Genomic DNA, 12679 nt, shown 5'->3' with positions numbered 1-12679 from the left:
CCTCTGGATTATTGATTTTGAAAGAAAAATTCCACAATAAAGTAAACTTTGGACACTCATGAAACAACAGGTTTCCAGAATGGCGGTGCCTTCTGTGTGGCCTGTAAAGCTTCCTTTCTCTGTAACCTCAGGAGTGCTCTGTGAGAGCCATCGGAAATAACCGTGTTCCTGCATTTGCATCACTTTTAAAAGACAACGAGGCGATCTCTCAGTACGGTTACTAGATTAATAATTTAACAAAAGGCCCCTTTATGATTTAATCACTCGCTTCTCTCCTGACACTCGCAACGTGTTGGCTCTTTTTGCTAAGCGTGTAGCCCTACGCATTTCTGGCAGGAATCTGTCTGCATTCAACCTGCCTCTAAAACGATTTAATCCAACCCTTCTCCCCCAGCAAAAACAATCTCCGAAGGCTCGACAAGGGGGCTAGATAGAAAAGGGAGGATAAAAATCTCAGCCTTCGGTTTGAAACCTCCGACGCTAACGAAGAAGGTGTTCTTCTAGCAGGAATGTTTATTTCATCGTTTCTAAGCGCTGCTCCTGTGATCAGGTTTGCTTTCAAGGAAGTGAAGGGCAGAGGCTGGGTGTGTGAAGGGGCATAGGCCCCTTTCTAAAATTGTTTTGCCTTCTTTTTTGAAAGAGCCACACTGTAAACTTTATTCATCCGCGTAGAGTAGCCTAGAAAAGCCCTGGAACAGCGAGTGGAGTAAAGGAAGATTCAGTTTGTAAAGTATATCGAGAAATATTCTAAAACTAGATCAGGGCACTCGATTTTTTCCCCCAAGTCGCTGCTAATCTAATTTAAACTCATTTTAGGCATGAATGGGGTGGGAGGGGTGTTGGTGGAGAGTAGGGGGGAGGCGACCGAGCAAATTAATTAATTTACTCTAGAGTTTTTGCACTTCAGAAGACCTATTTGTAGCGTGGTCTAATGATATAGCACTAAATACATCGTTTAATTGATTTTTAAAAATCGCATTCAAGAGGGGGAAGATTCACGCCACACCACAGGTGATACCTATTGGATAATTCCCCAGATACCAGTAGGAACTGATGAGCTCAAGGCAATAAGGAGACATGGCCCTAATGCACTGATTTGGGGGCTCTATTTCCATTAGTCTCATGCAAAATGGCAGGTGCTTGGACCCTATTCGATATTTTATTTTTGCAGTTGAAAACATGCATCCAACATTCGAGGGGATTCATCTGAAGTCGGTGGGAGGTCTGCATGCCAGGAAGTGGCGCAGGGTGTATGTTTGGGGGCGCTACTAACAGCCCCAGGGTGGGAGGGCGGAAGAGGGCTTTGGGTGAACTCTTGGCCCCCTTGAAGTCAATGACGAACCCCCATTCACCTCACTACCCCAGGGTTTCACCGCCTCGAGACTCCAGTTCCAGTCCCACCCTATGGCAGAGGATCAGCTTGTCTCTCTGTGCCTTGGTTTTTTTCCATTGGTAGAATGAGGGTGGTGGCCCTTTCCTACTCCCCAGAGATGTTTTGAGGCTAAATCCCTTAATAAGTCAGCTTTTCAGGGCAGGGGCTGTCTCTTGTTCTGTGTTTGTACAGTGCTTAGGACAACGCGCTGGCCCTAGAGAGGACCAGAGTAATAATACATGATGGCGAGGTGCTGCTTAGTACTTGTGCTCGGGCTGAGTAGACACCTATCCCTGTGTGAAAAGGCAGCTATGATGGCACTTACTGCAAGGTACAGTAGGGTCCATGCACAGATCCACCCTGCCCCTTCCTGAGCAGTCACCTCACAAGGGTTCTGGGGTGACAAAAAAAGTCAAGTTTCAGCCCAAGGGGCCAGTCAATTGTATATCCCTGTTTGGAAGATAACATGCTGTCTTGCGCACTCCTGAATATAGCCATGCTTAGCTTTCCATCCATAGATCCCACAGCCCTGTACAAAGGAAGCACTATTAGCCTCACCTTACCACTGGCAAAACTGAAGCAGAAAGCCTACGTGGCTTCTCCAAGGTCACACAGTAGGTCAGTGGCAGAGCTAAGAATAAAATCCAGCTCTTCCACCAGGGACCCAGTTGCCTCTCCGTATGGTACAGCCCAGAAGATCCCCTTTTTGGAGCTCTCTTTCTGCCTGGGACTTTGCACAATCCTGGATGGGGCGAGAGATGGACTGACAGAGGTTGTCTTGATCCTAGAGTCCTTGCACAATGGAGAAGCAAATGTGAGCAGGCACCATGTGGTACAGTCCTCCCCCGTGGAACAAAGTCTCAGATTCCTTCTCAGCCTGCAAGTGTGGCGGAGTATGACTGTATCTGAGGAGACATAGTCCCAGGTAGGATGCTCAGGGGTAGATCCTGGTTCCTACTCTATTACTTCTCTGGTGGTTCAAAGGGGATGGAAAGTTGGCTGCGGATTCCTCTTACATGGGGGAATTCCCAGGTAGTATGAAGGTGTTGTAGCCAGTTCTATGTCCCCTATTCCTGCTCTCTCCCCCCCCCCACCAGTCATACAGAACACTGTGGCTCTGTGGCCAGGGCACTTTGAGTTACGGTGATCCCGAGCTGGAGGAACAGCTCCTATGGGGAATAACTTACAGCAGCCCCGAGGCAGCTCTAAGTTGCATAGTGGAGCTAAAGTGACTCCCCACTTGCCGGCAGGATAGAGGGAGCAAAATCGTGGTGTGATGCCACCTGGGTCCTGCCCCTGGTCCTGCACTGAGCAAAGAAACCTGAAGAGGATCTGACGCTCAGCGGATAAGTGAGATGCTGTTCTATGCTCTCTCCTCTTTTGCCTTACTTCTGGTGCTGAGAAGATGTAATTCAGTGGCCATGCAACAGCAGTGTCATTAGTACAGGACTGGGCTCACATGTGCTCATTGTCTACCTCACACTTAAAAGTGCTCCACTCCACATATGTACTACACAGGGCCAAGCCCATAATTGGTCTTTGCCTTTTCCATCTATCTTTTCTATGATTTTCAGTTAACACAGAGTTCCAAATGCAAGATCCACCAGCTTAGCTTCTTGGAGAGATCTACTCACAAAGGTACTGTTCTCTCATGTAAAGGAGACCTGTGGCAGATGTAACAGGGCAAATTATCTTCATTGAAGACCAGATTCTGCCATGCTTCCTTACACAGAGTCATGCCTTACTTCCAGAAAAGTCCCATTGGAATCAGTGCCCCTACTTGTGGAGTAAGTTATTACTCAATGTGAGTAAAGGCATCTCTGGCCTAAAGTAAATGATCCCAGTACAGCTCCATTCTGCTCACAAACGTTAGAAGCAATGAGCATGATCCTAGCAGAATTGGGTCCTTGTGGCTCAATCTTACATTGCTGATGTCAATGGGAAGTTTGCCATTGATGTAAATGGCAGCAGGATGGAGCTAATCATTTGTAGATCCTTTGGGGCAGGGGCCTATCTTCTGACACATCTGCAAAACACCATAGACACATATGGTACTATATACATAACCTCAGATGAAACAACTGTTCTCTATAGGTGTGCCACAGGGTCCTCCTGGCCATTTGGGGGATTAGGTCTGACTCGGCATTGCACCATCCTCCAGCGAGCGTCTCTCCCATCATCCTCTCACTGGCTGCCACTCAAGGAGCTTCCTCTTCATGACTTGGCCCTCCAGCCAGGTCAGCACATGTTTCTCCTTTTGAGGGTGGGGGTGGAATGTATCGAAGTCCCTCCCCACAAAATGACAGTCTTCCCTTTACTGCTTCAATTGTGCCACTCCTCCAGTGGCCAGGTCCACCTTCTACTCCAGGTCCTGGCTCAGGGGCCCTCTCATCAGCAGCCAAGGTCTGACCTACCCCATACTTTGCGGCTTTTCCCTTGAGCCTTGCCTGCCTCTCTGACTCTCCCTCACCTCTGGTTTCCCCAGGCCAAACTCCCACTCCTCCCAGGGCATATCCATAGGCTACATGCCTCTAACCCCAGACACACCTTCCTTCCCCCAGGGAGTGACTGCAACTTATTTCCCTGCCTGCTGTTACCAGCTTCCTGGCTTAATTAAATCCCTGCTCCCTGACTCCTCCAGGTGCAGCTTGGGCAGTTAACTGGCCATCTTAACCCCTCTAGGCCTTGAGTGGGGTAGACACCACATTACAAGATGTTTCAGATCTCCCAGCGCAGGGGTGGTGGAAAGACATGACTGAATGGAAATTACATACACAAAAAGAGAGATGGGCCAACAGCATTTTGTTGGGTGGCTTATTTCTCAGTCAAGCTAAAGGCATGCCACGCTCTCCGTTCCTTAGCTGAGGCATGTACATGGCACATCACAGCTAAAAATTCAGGTTACGATATGCCTTTTACTTCCCTCTTGAGATGTGTCACAAAATCCTAGAACCCTAACAACAACAATATGGCAGTCCATAAAGGCCATCATATATGTAGAATTGTCTAGCTCTGTGCAGTTTATGGCTGTAGCAGGCATGGATTGGACATGAAAAGTGGGGTAAAACTGTATAACTGTTTTATGGGCAATTAGAACTCTGCGATTCCAGACAAATGTTGTTTATTTCTCAGATATCGTTTCATAAGAGGGTCTCACATCTAGTAAAGAAATGCCCAAGGAATCCATCCTGGATTGTACCAGCAGAATGTGCCAGATGGTTAGATCAATGATCCATAAGAAGAGACCCTGGCATGGACATTAGTATAGGGTTGAACAATGGCTGCCTTAGGCAGAGGCACAAACCCAAAACCCCCACCCACCTCCAGATCTAGCAATCAGCCAAAACAAATGGAGCCAAACATGCGAAGTGTGCTGCCCTGGCGGCACATTTTCCCCAGTGATTTGCTATTTTATTCTTCTCACACACAGAGAAGAATCAAGCCCGAAGGATTTACCACATAATGAACTTTAAAATGATTAGTATAGGAAATATTGTTACAGTCATTGACCATTCTCTCTTGCAGAATCAGAGAAACGAGAGAGCGCAAAAGCTAGTGTGGAATCTGTTCTGGCAATGTGCTCAGAAACAATGGTGGTGGCCATGGTATAAATGAGTAGACAGATATTATTGATATAACAGTAGCACTTTCAAGCACAGTAGTTTACTCCCCTTCTACGTGCTTCTGGAGTTTAGATGTGGACAGGAAGGGGGCTATGCTAGTGTGGACATAGCCAAAGGGTACGTCTACACAGCAAAGAAAAACATGCAGCTGGCAGGGTCCTTGAGCCCAGGCTCCAACCCACGCCTGGAAGTCTACACAGCAATGAAACAGCCCAGCAGCCCGACTCTCATGAGCCCGAATTGGGCATGGGCCAACCCTGGGTTTTTCACTGCTGTTAGACATACCCTTAGAAACCCTTAGAAACCTCAGCTGGTATTGGGGGACCTTTGTGCTAGGTATGCATAGTCGGAGACAGTCCTTGCCCCAAAGAGGTTAACATCTAAAGATGTGAAGTGAAAGAAAGGCAAAGGCCCTGGTCCTCAAAGGTATTTAGGCCCCCTAAATCCCATTGATTTCAGTTCCTTTGAGGACCTGGGCTAAAGTGATTTGCCCGAGATCACAGAGCATGTCGGTGGCAGAGCAATAGCACACCCTAGCTGAATCTAGGTAGGTAGGTAGCTTTGTTCCCAACAGTACATTTTATAGTTCCTCACCCAAGCTAGTTTTAAATGCCCTAACTGAGGGCATTTCCACCACTTCTCTTGGGAAATTATTCCACAGCCTAACTGACCTCGCTATAACAATATTTTGCCCAATATCCAGTTTAAATCTTCTGCTTCTGAATAGCTTCCTTCTGTCACCCTAAAAAATTCCTCACATTCCTTGTTGTTTCATCAGTCCATCCAATATTTGTAGATGCCTATTACCGGCCTTTAATCACCCTGCTATGTATTCAGGGTTACCTTGTACCTTTAGGCATCACCCTGAGCAAGGCATGATGTCTGAGCTGCACTATCTCAGGGGAAGCCCTGAGAGATGTTGTGACTCAAGGACACCGCTAGCATGCACAGTTCTCTCCCTGGTCCTCCCTTGCTCCAAGTGAGAGAGGGTGATCATTTTCTGTTGGCCTAGAGCAGCAGCAAATTATGACATCCCCTCACCTCCCAAAGCCAGCTCAGCTATGCTGGCTGGCACACGGAAGGGACAGAGTCAAGGCTGTGCCCATTCTCTGATGTTCCTTGCCCACCTGCTCCAGGAAGGGACTGAGCAGATGCACAGTGTGCCCAGACCTATGGAGCAGGCAGGTAGCCCATGCAGGGGACTTCTTCCTTCACCTCACAGGTCATACAACCCAAGTCTCCATCTAGCCCTCAATGTCATTAATATGTTTCTATGTCATTTTTCTCCAGCGGCCTGATTATTTCTGCTGCTCTTTTCTCCACTCCCTCCACCCCACTAAGTCTATAACTTTCTGGTAAGGAGATGCTCAGCACTGAATGCAATGTCCCTGGAGTAAGTACAGGTGTATAAAGAGGGAGTTTTACGCCTGACTTCAACGAGAACAGAGTTAAGTCAGCGGTGAGCACTTCTGAAAATGTATCAAAAAAGCTATTCCAGAATAATTACTCTGGAATAGTTATTTTAGTATAAATCCCCATGTGATGGACATGCTTATTCCAGAATAATCATGTCCACAGGGAGGCTCACACTGAAATAACTATTCTGGGATAATTATTCTAGAATAGCTACTTTGGTGAATTTCTAAGTGTGGACCATCCCTTAGCCATTTAATAGGTAATGAGAGCATCCAGTTACAATAGATAAACTCAAATTATTTTAAACTCTGACAGATTAGGGTCAAACTTCTGCAATAGGAAAATTATTTCATAACTGTTCATGAGAGACAGCCAGGCAGAGGAACCATTGCACCCTTTGTACACTGCACCCTTTAGTTTGGGCCTGGATAGCCTGAGGTGGACAGAAATGTTTGAAGGGGGCAGGAGAGCTGGGTATGGGTAGAATCTGCTGGATCTTTGTGTATGTTGTTCCAGTGTTCACAAAGCCTGGCTGAGAAAGTCCATGGCTTCTATTTCAGCCCATACACTGGAATATTAGTCATGGGGGACTAATGTAACACAGCCTTCTCTCCTTCATCATCATCATCAAATACAATATGCAGGAACAGATCCTGACCCATGGTTTGATCCCTTTGGGCTGCAGAAACATGGCAAAGGGGCCATAAAAAGCTACTGTAAATGTGGATCTTTAGATACCATAACAATGGTATAGCAGGTCTAGGCAGCCATTCATAGCTCTTCTAGTGCAGGGGCATATCAGGAGATATACAACAAGAATATGGACTACCTTATCACCTAAGTCAGTCACTTAATTTGGTTTCTGCTTCCTGACTGGATGACTGAAACATTTTAAATAGGGGGAGAGCCAAAATAGAACACCAGGAATAACAAATTACCTTCTTTCCAGTTTGGATTTTCAGATGAATCTAATCGTTTATGTTATGTTATGTAATTTTCTAAATATGCACATGTGTTCAGAAATAACTGGCAGTTGTCTAAATAGCCATTACTGCAAATAGGAGTAATGAATAATACAACCCCATGAGTTATAGTGAAAAATGCTTTCATGCACAAAAACATGCATGAATCATTAGCTATTTTACTATTCAACCAGCTCTAACGTAATACTGTTTTCTAAATAAATACGTGAACCATTAAGTAGTGTTATTACATTAGAAACACAAATCTTCAAATTCCAGATCCCTTTTTTTCCAGCAAGGCAATCCCAGTTGCCTGTTTCATTCCTTTGAGAAAGACATTGCAAAATTCCTTCCACCCAACCAGAAATTCTGGCACAAAGTCAACAGTCCTGAAACACATGTTGTAACTCAGCATCTGACATAGTACAGAAGCTTTTAGAGGAGGGGAAAATGTCCTTTGGAGACATGATGAAAATAACATGAAAACACATGGCATCAAAACTCTGCACAGGGGGTGCCTATTCAAAGTCCATTGAAATAGTGGGAAAACGCCTGTTGATTTCAATGAGCTTTGGATGAGGCCCATAGGTCCCAATGCATATATCTTGCCATTAGACTTGACTTTGGAAACTGGTTGGAGCAGTGGCAGGGAGTGATAGCTCTGTTGATACAAAATCCATGATCCTACTATCAATTTCAGAAGACTCCCTCCCCCCACTATGTAACAACTGCCTTTGCCACAAACAAATCACAGTTTTCTCAGGAGTAAAAAAAATCCAGCAGCAGCTTTCATCAACCCACTGATAATGCAGAACCTCACTCAATTCACAACCGTACTGCTAACTTGTATGACTGCGGACTAGGCCTTGTCCAGACCTCACTGAAGTCAAAGGAAAGGCTCAACTGGACCTCAAGGAGTGTTGGATCAGGGTCTTGCAGTTCAGAGCCACAGCATACACGTCTGATGGGCTACTTCTCAGCCGGCTCCTGAAAGGAACTGAGCTGCAGCGGCTGCTGTTGACTTTAACAAGGAGTTGAGGCTGCTCAGAACCTGTCAGGATCCTGGCCGCATCTCCTAAAGGAAGGAAAGGAGCAACAAAACAAAACAAAAAAAAAGTGATACCTTAACAAACAATAAAAAATAATCCCCAATTGACTATTTGTATTGCATGAGCTTGAAAGTGTAAATTCACTGTCGCTGCCTGTATGCGCTGTGCAAAGTTTGTGGCCAATTCTCAGCAAAAGGGAATTTGCGTTTAGGGTGTGTGGGGGTGTGTGTGTGTGTGTGTGTAAAAATATTATTGTGTTGTGATATAATTCAGCTTTATAGATGGTTGTACAAGCCTGGTATTTGTTCTGTCCCTCTGGCAATAAATGTCATGATTTAAATATATATTTATTCTTCCAAATCTGATGGATATTATTGAAGAATAGATAGAAACACACTTCTCAAACAAAATTACTAGCATTATGAAATTGTATCCGAAGCTTAATTATGTCAGATTATCAGTAATATTTTTATACTCAATGTATTTTTTTTTAATTATGAGGATTTTAAAATGTTAACTGGTTTTACCATGGGCAACGGCTGAAATAGCATTATGGACCTTTAAATTGAAGGTCGTTTAAAGGAAATCAGTAGCACACATTTCAACCTATGGAAGAAGAAACTGGATAAGTAGCGAAAGCTCGGTCTGTGTTGGTTTTTGGGAAGTGGCATCGTTCGGAGAGTTGGAAAAGTACTTTCCTGTTTTGTTTCCGCTCGTATGTGAAAGAAAACCGTACTCCAGACTTTTTACAGACGCGTGGATTTTAATAGTGTTGCAATTAATAATAAAAGTGCCGAATAAATTGGACTATTTTCTCTCTATAAAGCGCTGTTTTAGGTATTTCCTTACGGTCGAAGGGTCAGGAATACCAGGCACGAGGAGGGTATTTTTGTCTTGGAACTTTGTAGTCTTTTCTGCTTTCACATTTAGAAAAAACCCAGCTCCGACTGGCCCCCTTGGTAAAACACGACAGGAGACTTCTGATGATCAGTTCGAACCCAAACCAACCTCAGGAGACGCTGCAGCGCGACTTTGAAATCAGCACGTTTCGGAGACCGCATAAGATGCTAAGAAAGAAAAGAAAAGGAGGACTTGTGGCACCTTAGAGACTAACAAATGTATCTCTAAGATGCCACGAGTCCTCCTTTTCTTTTTTGCGGATCAGACTAGCCCGGCTGCTGCTCTGAAATCTAAGAAAGAAAAGAGTAATCTGGAGAGGGTCACTTGTTAACACATATTCTTAACCGGGCGCTAATACAAACAGCCCGATTCTGGGACCTGTGCCCCTTGCTCTGGACTCAATGGGACCTTTCCCATGGATTTAAGATGGGAACAGACGCAGGCCTCTTAATGGGCTATTTCCCACACTCTTGACTGGTTCTTATTCTTTTGACGCCAGCGGGAGTTTTTGCCCAGGATCGGACTCGCCAATTGTTTAATTACAGACCAGAAACAGCGAGCAGCTCGTTCATCACCTGATGAGGGGACCCCGTTTCACTGCACACGGTCATGTTTCTTTATTCTTTTAATTACAAAGAGGAGGTCATTGAAATTAATGATGTGCCTGGATCGACTAGTTTGTTGTCAATTTCACTCCACCGCCGCCCCTAATGGAGTCTGCAGATGACAGAGGATCAAACACATATTTTAGGAACAGTGCACAGGATTGCTTAGCAAAGGCAAAGAAATCCATTTAACACAATTTTCTCCATTTCTTCTTTTTATCCTGTCTGTGTGCCGGCCGTACACAGTGTGCTGAAAAGCTTTGCGAGCATTACATGAAAGTAGAAATCTACCAGTCGCTCAAACTCAAACGAATGGGCTCATCTTGCTTTCATTGAACTCCAGTGACAAACCTTAACAGGAGTAGGATCTGGTCCGGTTACCTTAATGCCTTCCCCTCCTACCTCTTGCAAAACAGGAGACAGGTTTAATTTAATTCCAACTGAAACTCACTGTAAAAAGAATGTCGTCTTTTCGCCTGCCCTTTGAGGGTTTATGTCCCAACATATCCTATGATGCCAATAATTAAATAGTCAAACTGTCCATCCTTCTCCGAAATGGCTAGAATGGCTTTGATCTATTGATTCTGTTATTCTATAATCAAAATCAACTGAAGACCAAAGTGGCTTTCAAGGAGAGATTTAAGAATCAAACAATTTGGATCCAAAACTGATTGCCCCATTTTCTCTGATTAGTTTTCACATATTACTTGCATCTGCTTTTTTCCTTCTGATCAGTGTTTTTTCATACTATATAATGATCGAATGCAACTTTCCTTGACAGCTAATTTGGTGGCTTAACTTCCTTCTAGCGTCAAACTTCTGCAGCTCCTCCCAACTTCGTCAGTACAATTTTGATCTTTGTACTGGATCGAAACTGAGTAGATTCCGTTTTTCTTGTCGCTTGTGTTTCATATCAGATCTGGAAAGGGTAGGATTTTTCCTCTTTTCATGCTGAACTCGGGGCTGAAATTAGAAAGGCGTGAAGCCAAATTTGTGTGTCTCGGTGTGCTAAAAGCAATCTGCACTGTGACACCCTGCGACGTGCATTGATTGGAATAATTCCAATCATATTTTCCTCTCTGTGCCACGAGAGGAGATCAGTACAAATCTCTCTGAGCCCCAGTAAAAGTGTGGCTGGAGCTCTGGACTTCAACAGCTTTAGACTGAGCTGAAGAATTGCTGAACCCCATTGTAGGGGACTCCGTCTTTGAGATCTCTCGTTAGTATCCTTTATCTGCACAAGTCTCACAGGGCCTGATCCAAACTCTACTGAAAACAAAAGGAGTCTTTCCATTGACTACAACGGCTCATGGAGAGACTAGAATTATTCAATGCACTCGATGTGTATCTTGTACATAACCTTCAAAGCATAGAATTGAACAAAACCTGTAGGATTAGAATAAAGGTATTTACTTATAATTCAGATTTATTTGGGCATAAGCGTTCGTGGGTAAAAATCCTACTTCTTCAAACGCATGGAGTGAAAATATTTTCACTCCATGCGTCTGAAGAAGTGGGTCGCTTATGCCCAAATAAATCTGTTAGTCTTGAAGGTGCCACCGGACTCCTTGTTGTTTTTGTGGGTACAGACTAACAGGGCTACCCCTTGATACTTATCATTCATGTACCGTTGGTCGTGGGGTACCGTTCTGAGGCACTTACAATATAAAATCGAATGGAGTTTCGATACAAACTCTGCTCAGATAAGAAACGTTGTTGTTTTTTTCTGCTACTGGTTAATACAGTTTGTTCATCTTTAATGCAAGCAAAATGAAATCAGTGCTGGTGTTGTTACAGGCAATTTCCCCTTCCCCTGTAGCTGTATTTTACAAGTAATTAAATGAACCCGCAAAGGGAGGAGGGAATTCTTATTCAAATGCCAACATATTCACGCGTGGGAAAGACACTGTGATCGTGAATTTGGTTTTAGGCAGAGAATCCACTTTCTGGGTGTCTTCCAATCTGGAGGTCCATTATTTAGCATCCAAACTGATAGACAAACGTTTAGCTCAGTTATATTCGGCGCTTTGGGCGAGGATGGGTCTGAAAGAGACTCATGTCCCACAAATGCTCAAAAACTGGGTGTGTGTTTACCTAGCCGCCCTGCAAAGCTATTATCAAGCGAGATCCATGAAACTCCACAAGCCGACTCAGAAGAGTCAGAACCCATCATTCAACCCTTGCAATGGCGCGACTTAACTGCAGGTTGAGCAAAAGATGGATTTCCTAGGCGTGACTGGTGCGTTTAAAGCAGATCCCATGAACATGACCTCAACCCAGTGACGTCGATGGATGTCTTTCCACTGGCATAAAGGAGCTTTTGATCAGCCCCTGTTAGCTCGAGGGTTTGTGCTTTATGTCTAAAAGGGGGAAATAAGCGTGCACTACATTCCAACTTGAAACAGTGATGAATAACCAGGAAAGAAAGGGGTGTTTGTCGAAGCCCTACCGATGGGTTGACTGGAAACGAACCCCTTCCCAGTCTTTGGCAATCTGCGCTTTGGGAAGTGAATTTGAAAACAAGCTGTTTAATTTGGCTTATTTCAGAGGGAAACACACCCAATTTTGGAGCCACCCTGTGCTGAATTACACAAATATTAAAATACAGTGCTCAGAGAAACAAATCTAATATCTCAGCTGGCTTGGTTCTTTCATCTGCGAGCCAAATTCTGCTCTCAATTATTCCTAGTGTAAATTCGGAGTGGCTCCCTTTACATCTATGTAACCAACAGCAGCGTTTGCCCTCTCTTTA

Source organism: Lepidochelys kempii, chromosome 27 (assembly GCF_965140265.1).
Source record: "Lepidochelys kempii isolate rLepKem1 chromosome 27, rLepKem1.hap2, whole genome shotgun sequence".
In the NCBI taxonomy this organism is placed as follows: domain Eukaryota; kingdom Metazoa; phylum Chordata; order Testudines; family Cheloniidae; genus Lepidochelys; species Lepidochelys kempii.
Note: the sequence above shows the minus strand (reverse complement) of the source record.